This window comes from Octopus sinensis, linkage group LG3 (genome assembly GCF_006345805.1).
Source record: "Octopus sinensis linkage group LG3, ASM634580v1, whole genome shotgun sequence".
NCBI lineage: Eukaryota > Metazoa > Mollusca > Cephalopoda > Octopoda > Octopodidae > Octopus > Octopus sinensis.
This window is the reverse complement of record NC_042999.1, coordinates 111,033,670-111,043,231: the sequence shown is the minus strand read 5'-3', so window position 1 is coordinate 111,043,231 and position 9,562 is coordinate 111,033,670.

Genomic DNA, 9,562 nt, shown 5'->3' with positions numbered 1-9,562 from the left:
TTCGAAATCAAGTTTTTAGGAAAGCATAAGAATTAAATGTTAAATAATTCTACCTTACCCAAACTTCTTTTCTCTTCAGCGTAGAATACTATAATCATAAATGATTATATATTGAATTTTGAGATACTAGAAGGCACCAACTCAACTCAGTATCAGAGCGAGCTAGAATCCGCAACTAGTATCACCAAATTCAAAGTGTGAATGAAAGGATTGTGTCACCAGCCCCTTCCCACCCGCGTGTAGCCAAAACAAGATGCTATGGTCATCTACTGAGATAAAATATGGTTATCCGTAATAATGAAGGGTGAAATTAATTAATTTGGAATAATTATCAATTACACCAAGTAGTCTTCGGCATGTAAAAGCCTCATTCGAGGAAAATTTAAGTAATACTAAGCAATTGCTAAACCCTTTATTGCTTAGTATTACTTAATTTTCCTCGAATGAGGCTTTTACATGCCGAAGACTACTTGGTGTAATTGATAATTATTCCAAATTAATTAATTTCACCCTTCATTATTACGGATAACCATATTTTATCTCAGTAGATGACCATAGCATCTTGTTTTGGCTACACCGGGTGGGAAGGGGCTGGTGACACAATCCTTTCATTCACACTTTGAATTTGGTGATACTAGTTGCGGATTCTAGCTCGCTCTGATACTGAGTTGAGTTGGTGCCTTCTAGTATCTCAAAATTCAATATATAATCATTTATGATTATAGTATTCTACGCTGAAGAGAAAAGAAGTTTGGGTAAGGTAGAATTATTTAACATTTAATTCTTATGCTTTCCTAAAAACTTGATTTCGAAACGTGCGTCCGTAGATAACTTAAAATTGTATGATAGATTGCCGTCAATTCTCTCTCTCTCTCTCTCTCTATATATATATATATACACACACACACACACACACACATAAATACATCTATATATCTGTATCTGCATATAGGTATATTTGAGTGCATAAATATGCATGTATATATTTATACCTGTGTATGTATATGTATGCATGCATATATTTATATCTGTGTGTGTATATGCATGTATAATTGCTTGTATGAACGTATGTACGTATGCATGAACATATGTATATATGTGCATATATGTGTGAATGTTTATATGTATGTATGTGTGCATATGTATGTATATGCTGTAATAGTGGAAAGAAAACAATTCTGGAGTTGACAAATAAGTAATTTCAGTGATGATGAAGTATGAACATGGGTGTTGTTTTATTATTATTATATATTATTATTATTATTATCATCATCACCATCACCATCACATTCATCATCATCATCATCATCATTATTATTATTATTATTATTATTATTAATTTATTATTAATTTTATTATTATTAAAGAAAAAATCATTATTATTTTCTATGTTGATCTTATTAATACGCTTATTTATTATTTTTGCAGTCTTTCGTATTTTATTATTTTCTTTAAGAACAAACAATATTTAGACATTTCCCCTGAAAAGTTTGATAAAATCCTGAATTTCTTCATTAAAATATTAAATATAAAAGGATATTACATAAGTATAAAAAATTCTGAAGAAAGAGAGAGTGGCAGGGAGAGGTGAAGAAAGTGAAACTAAGAGAGAGAGAGAGAGAGAGAAAGTATTAAGAATGTTTTGAAAGTTTTCAAGATTTAAGGAATTGAACAAGGAAAAAAGTAAATAAAAATGAATAAGCACACAAAATAAAGAAAACAAGAGAAGCAGGTACAAAGTAATACAATAAAGAAATGTTTTCAAAGATCACAAGTAAGTAACAACAACAAGAAAGAAAATAACATAAATAAAACAAATTAAATTTTAAAAAAATAATAGTGTGCCTTTTCTCAAACAGTTTCATTATCAAAATGATAATTTCAAAAAATTCCTCAATTTTTCAAAAAAGTTTATTGAATATTGTAAAGTTATCCATACATTTATAGATTGAAATTAACAAAAAATACTTTAATATTAGAATGTGCCGTGTCAAAATGTTTTCATCATAAAATATTTGTATGTCAATATGCATTTATCTGTCTATCTATCTTTCTATCTAACTTTCTAACAACACTTGTCTCTTTCTCTCTCTTCTCTCCCTCAACCCATACACACAATCACATACACACAATCACACACACACACAGACAAACACACACATGCACATGTATATATGCATACATACATATGCATATACATATACAAATATATATATATTTGTATATGTATATATACATGTATATTTATATACATATGTATATGCATACACACATATACACACACACACATGTATATATGTATATATGTATAGATTTGTGCGTGTTTGCATGTGTATATTGCATGTGTACATGTTAGTGTGTATGTATCCATTTATACATACATATATATATATATATGTGTGTGTGTGGCTATATATATATGTATGTATTATTTTACTCTATTACTTGTTTCAGTCATTTGACCACCTTTAGTTGAACAAATCAACTGCAGGACTTATCCTTTGTAAGCCTAGTACTTATTCTATCAGCCTCTTTTGCTGAACTGCTAAGTTATGGGGATGTAAACCACACCAACATTGGTATCAAGCAAGGTGAGTGGGGACAAACACAGACACACACTCACAAATATTTGATGATATATATATATATATATGTGTGACGGGCTTCTTTCAAATCTTTCTACCAAATCCACTCACAAGGCTTTGCTTGTCCCAAGGTTATAGTAGAAGACAGTTGCCCAAGGTGCCATGCAGTGGGACTGAACCTGGTTGTTAAGCAAACTTCTTACTACACAGCCATGCATGCTCACACACACATTTATATTTTTAAAGATGTGAGTGTGTGTGTGTGGTGTGTGTGGATGCAATTGCATACAAGAAATATGTATGCGTCTGGAGTTATATAAAAGTTAAAGGGTTGTATATCAATATACAACTGTGTGTATGTCTATGTATGTATATCTCTATATATATATGTGTGTGTGTGTGAGTGCATATATAGATATATATATGTGTGTGATATATGTGTGCATATATAGATAAATTAATCGATTAATGTACACACATATATGTATGTATGTATACATATATGGCATATATCTATAACACATTGAATGCATTCGTTTTTCCTCACTCACCAAAAATAAGAAATACTGAGCCTGGTTATCACTTGGATGGGTGACCACTTAAGAATTATAGTGCTGTAGACATAGCTGTTATCTAGGTGCAAGCAAAGTTGTGTGGCAAAGAGTCTCAGCAGAGTCCAACTAAATCTGCTGGTCAGTTGATAGGTTTTCACAAGCAGAAAAAGGGAGAAGAAGAATTTTTTGCCATTCACCAGCATGTGAAGATCTGCAAATTTATAATAAGTTCTTTTCGTTCTTTGATCTAACTAATAAAAAAAGAAAGCCCTTAAATGATGCTAGATTGACCAAAAACTATATTGACTTTACACACCTGTTTCTATGTCACAGCTAGAACAATATTATAGTAAAATATATCTTTGTGGATATGAACCCTCATTTTCCTATAAAAGAGACTATAGAAATGAATTTCTCTAATCATCTTGCTAAATATTATATATATTGCTAGCTGTTAAGCATCCCACTTTCCACTGTAAATCCTTACCAACCACGTGGTTCCGGGTTCAGTCCCACTGCATTGCACCTTGGACAGGTGTCTTCTAGTATAGCCTTGGGCTGACCAAAGCCTTGTGAGTGGATTTGGCAGGTAGAAACTGAAAGAAACCCATTGTATAAAGACATATACATATATATATATATATACATACATATTTTTCTGTGCCCATGTTTGTCATCCCAACGGCCATAGCTTGACAACCGAAGTTGTGTTTACATCCCTATAACTTAGCAGTTCAGCAAAAAATAAAGATAGAATAAGTACTAGGCTTACAAAGAACAAGTCCTGGTGTTGATTTGTTCAACTAAAGGCGGTGCTCCAGCATGGCCACAGCCAAATGACTGAAACAAGTAATAGAGTGTGTTTATGTATATATATATATATATATAATATATATATATATATATATATATGTGTGTGTGTGTATATATATATACACACACACACACACACACACCACACACACATATATATATATATATATATATATATATATATTAATGACTTGTAGGTACGTGGTATTTCGTTTTGCAACACAAATATACTATAAAGTATATTATACGTTTTCATAAATCAATAGCACATTCTACTGCTTAAGCAGTGCACTTTCTACATCATTTATTAAAGTTATCTCTGTAGATAATCTACAAAAACTACAGCCACCTCTAGGTATAGTGGATATTAAAGCAATGTGGTTGAGGTTGTTCAATAGATTAGATGTGCACTGATGAAGGGGTAAAAAAACCCAAAATATAGTATATATGAAATAATATTAACAAATGGAAGGAAAGAAATTAAGTATACAGGGCATACACTGAAAAAGAAGGGACACATGCATAGAATACAAAGGTTTAGAAAAAATGTAGTGAAGAGGATGATAGATTTATGTTTCTCCTGATACAGGAAGGCCTCTAGAGATAATCAAGGAACATCACTATTCGAGATATCCCTCAAACCCCAAGAGCATGTGCCTTCTCCAATTCCTTCTCTCTGACTTACCAGTCTAAACTTAGAGAGGTACCATCCACACTCGCCATTTTTGCAACTTCCACCTACCTTTCAATAAATTCACCTGAGGACCTTCTCCACTCTCAATTTCATTTTCAAGTGAAACTTAAAGAAGTAAATGAGAGCTCTACCAAAGAGGAATTTATCTGTCCTCATGCCTTTCAGTTTTGTCCACCAAACAACCTCTTTTGCCACAGCCACCTGGCAAAGGAAAACTACCTTGCCTGCCTGATTGAAGGACAGTAGCAATGCGATCATCACTACAGACTTGGCCTATAGACGAACCCGTCCCAATTGGGACAGCAGCTGTTCGACATAACCCCACAAGTCAGCAATGCCTGGACACAGAACGAGGGTGTTCAGAGTGGTTTCACCACTCTGCACATATCTTGGACAAGCCTATCTGACAGAGTTTATCTTGAACTGGTAGCACCCCCACCAGTAGCACTGGCAGGCCAAGGACATCTAGAAATTATCCATGATAGTTCCCAACTGGAAAGTCCTCTGGAACAGACTGGCCAGTTTGTTCTTGCTGGTGCCCAGAGACTCCTTCAGAACGTTGATGCACTTCCCCACCACTAATACTCAATAAATTTCTTAAGCGGTACAACCACTGATCCATATAACAACAACAATAATAATAATAGCACCTGGAGTGTTGGCAAGTGCTTACAGCCCTCAGCTAGTTGGTCAATGTGGTCAGTGAAAATTCCCTTTTGGAGATTAATGATGGGTAAGAGAGAGACGATGTCCTTGCAGAATATCTGGGCATCAAGGGAGATCAATTAGCTGGTCTTTTCCAGAGTTTTATGCTAGGGCCAATGAATAATTGCCAGAAATCTCTGAGAGTATTACTGGAGAACTCTGCCAGTTCAAGATGAGCTCTTCAAGCATGGAAGTGCTGTCACACAAACATCTATGTGCACAGGGTGATAAAACCATTCTGTATGCACTACCCCCACCACTTTAGGGGATGTTTTATTGTTTAAATTTTTATGTCAATTATTATTATTTTATTACTGTATACACATGTTTTTGTGCTGAGCCACACTTGTCCCTTGTTTTGTATCATCCTTCTTTGTTTTAGGGTTCGGCCCTTGTAGCCAATAAAGAAAACATTATTATTATTAGTATCATTAACTGTAAATTAACTACTCAAGAATGGCTGTGTGGTAAGTAGCTCGCTTACCAGCCACATGGTTCTGGGTTCATTCCCACTGCGTGGCACCTTGGGCAAGTGTTATCTACTATAGCCTCAGGCCAACTAAAGCCTTGTGAGGGGATTTGGTAGACGGAAACTGAAGAAGCCCATCGTATATATGTATATATATGTATGTGTATGTGTGTGCGTATATGTTTGTGTGTCTGTGTTTGTCCCCCAACATCGCTTGACAACCGATGCTGGTATGTTTACGTCTCCATAACTTAGTGGTTCAGCAAAAGAGACCGATAGAATAAGTACTAGGCTTCCAAAGAATAAGTCCTGGGGTTGATTTGTTCGACTAAAGGCAGTGCTCCAGCATGGCTGCAGTCAAATGACTGAAAAAAGTAAAAGAGTAAAAGAGTACTCCATGATGCAAAAATAAATAAATACCTAAAATGAAGAGCAAGTCCAATAAATTAATAAAAAGCAAATTCATTTTGAATGAATAATTGATTAGTTAGATCCATCAATGTAAGTTGATAAATTTCAATTTCATAGAACTTTCATATTGCTGTCACTGACAATTTTAGGTGATGGTGAAATTATTGTTCTGTAACTGCAGTTTGTTATTGGACTTGTTTACAATTTCCTGCAACTGCTATTGATAAGTATAGTGTTGTTGTTAAAATTATTACTGTAGTTCAACTACTCTGTTGTAGTAGTTAAATGATGAAGAATGAAATGGTTATGCTTTGCATTGAGAATATCACTGTTCTTGTTCTTGTAATTGGAATTGTTATTATTGCTTTCTTTCTCCTCTTTTCTTCCCCACCTCTCTCTCTCTCTCTCTCTCTCTCTCTCTGTTTCTTAATATTATGATGTTCTTTTGGTAGGGGCTTAGATAAAGTCACAGATACCAGTTGACATCATTATCTTTATCATCATCATTATCATTATCATCATCATAATTATTGGCAGAAATGTTAGCACGCCGGGCAAAATGCTTAGCTGTATTTCGTCTGCCACTACGTTCTGAGTTCAAATTCTGCCGAGGTCCACTTTGTCTTACATCCTTTCGGGGTCGATAAATTAAGTACCAGTTATGCACTGGGGTCGATATAATCGACTTAATCTCTTTGTCTGTCCTTGTTTGTCCCCTCTATGTTTAGCCCCTTGTGGGTAGTAAAGAAATATATTATTATTTATTTTAATATTATTATCATTATTATTATTATTATTATTGTTGTTGTTGTTGTTATTCTGATGCTGTTCTAGGAGAGAGTTGGAAGTTGGTTGGTGCTGTTTCATTGGTTGTCATTGCTGTTGATGCTGCTGGTGCTGATTTCCCAATAGAATTCCATTAAATAAATTATGAATGTCTAAACTTTGAATTTGAACATACCAAATAATATACACAAGCAAATTTCAAATTTCAATATTCTTCATATGTTTTATAAAGATTTCCGTTTTTAAATCTTTTATGAACTATTTTCTTATATCGCTGCACCAAACTTTCATCATTCCAGGCTTTGTCTTCTGTCTCAGCACTTTCTTTTTGGCTTCTTCTATTTCATTATTCATTAATTTATAAACTTCTTATCATATAGCTATAATTGAATGATTATCTATATGCATGTATGCATATATATATATGAGTATGTATATGTGTGTATGTGTATATGAGTATATGTGTGCGTGTGAGTGCATGTGTTTGTTTGTTTTGTGTGTGTGTGTGTGTGTGTGTGTGTGTGTGTGTGTGTGTGCATGTTTTCCTGAGTTGCACATGGTAAAAGACTTGATTTTGGAATTATATGTTGGGTCACGAACAACTGTTCCATACCAATATGCACTTTCCCATGCTTACATCAGTTTCATTCTGTTTATAGAGGCAGACTTTTCTAAGGCCAAATACACTTCCTATGCCAACCTTTGTTTCCAAGTAAGGTAATATTGACCCTTAGCCGAACATGTTTAGGTAGAATATTACAAATGAACAATACTTATTCACAGCAATCACATGAAATTAAGACCAAGAGGCACTAACAGACACATGCTCTCTCTCTCTCTCACACACACACACAAACATATTATATCTATATATATATATATAGCCCTTACAGCCGTAAAGAAACATATATCTATGTATAACAGGATGATCACACTCGCTGTGGGGCAGTTATCTTCCCTGTCAGTATATAGACATGTCCTTCTTTGTGACTGTGAGGGCCTTTAGTTCTTATTTCTAACAATGTAAGTGCTACCCTGCACTGTCACTCACAATCAGTGACAATTGAAGTTTTCTTTTTTTTGCATATAGCTGGCTATATACATCATCATCATCATTTAACATTCATTTTCCATGCTAGCATGGATTGGACAGTTCGACCAAGGTCTGGGAAGCCAGGAGGCTGCACCAGACTCCAGTCAGATCTGGCAGTGTTTCTACAGCTGGATGCCCTTCCTAATGCCAACCACTTTGTGAGTGTAGTGGATGCTTTTTATGTGCCACCGGCATAGAAGCCAGTCAAGGCAGCACTGGCATTGGCCACATTTGGATGGTGCTTTTTACGTACCACTGGCACAGGTATCACAACTACAATTTCCATTTGATTTTGATATATATATATATATATATATATTGGCTAAAAGTTAAGTGAATCGTCCAACCTTGCTACGACTACCTTCTTTCTTGCACTTATCCTTATTCTTTCTCTATTCTTCAATTTCCATCTCATTGTATTGTCACTCATTCTTTCAGTATTCCCTCATTACCCTGTCTAGCTCAAACATTTTTTTCGTTTAGACTTGTCTCCAGGTTCATAGCCACTCTGATTTTTCAATTTTTCAATTTTTCGTTAGTATTGTCTCCCGATTCATACAACCCATTTGCTAGCTCACGATTAACAGAACCTCTTTACTCAGCTACGGTGTTATATTAGCTATCAATAATGATATTCCCTCTGATTTTTCTGATTTTCAAACCTATTTATCTAATGTTTATATTATCGACAATGCCGTCCCCAGTCAAATTCCCTCACACCGCTTATTGTCACGTGTCCCTTGACCTCTCTCTCTAACTAACCGTATCTCTCTCTCGCTATGTCCCCCCCTTCCCATAACCATCATCGCCATGGTCCTCTATGCCCCCCTCCCCTCCCCAAAACCATCATCGCCATACATAAAAGAGCCATCGCATTTATCGTTAACCCCACTCGCTTCAAAATATCTAAAGAATACGCACAGATCATGAATGGCTAAAAGTTAAGTGAATCGTCCAACCTGCTACGACTACTTCTTTCTTGCACTTATCCTTATTCTTTCTCTATTCTTCAATTTCCATCTCATTGTATTGTCACTCATCTTTCAGTATTCCCTCATTACCCTGTCTAGCTCAAACATTTTTTTCGTTTAGACTTGTCTCCAGGTTCATAGCCACTCTGATTTTTCAATTTTTCAATTTTTCGTTTAGTATTGTCTCCCGATTCATACAAACCCATTTGCTAGCTCACGATTAACAGAACCTCTTTACTCAGCTACGGGTTATATTAGCTATCAATAATGATATTCCTCTGATTTTTTGATTTTCAAACCTATTTATCTAATGTTTATTTATCGACAATGCCGTCCCCAGTCAAATTCCCTCACACCGCTTATTGTCACGTGTCCCTTGACCTCTCTCTCTAACTAACCGTTATCTCTCCTCGCTATGTCCCCCCTTCCCATAACCATCATCGCCATGGTCCTCTATGCCCCCCTCCCCAAAACCATCATC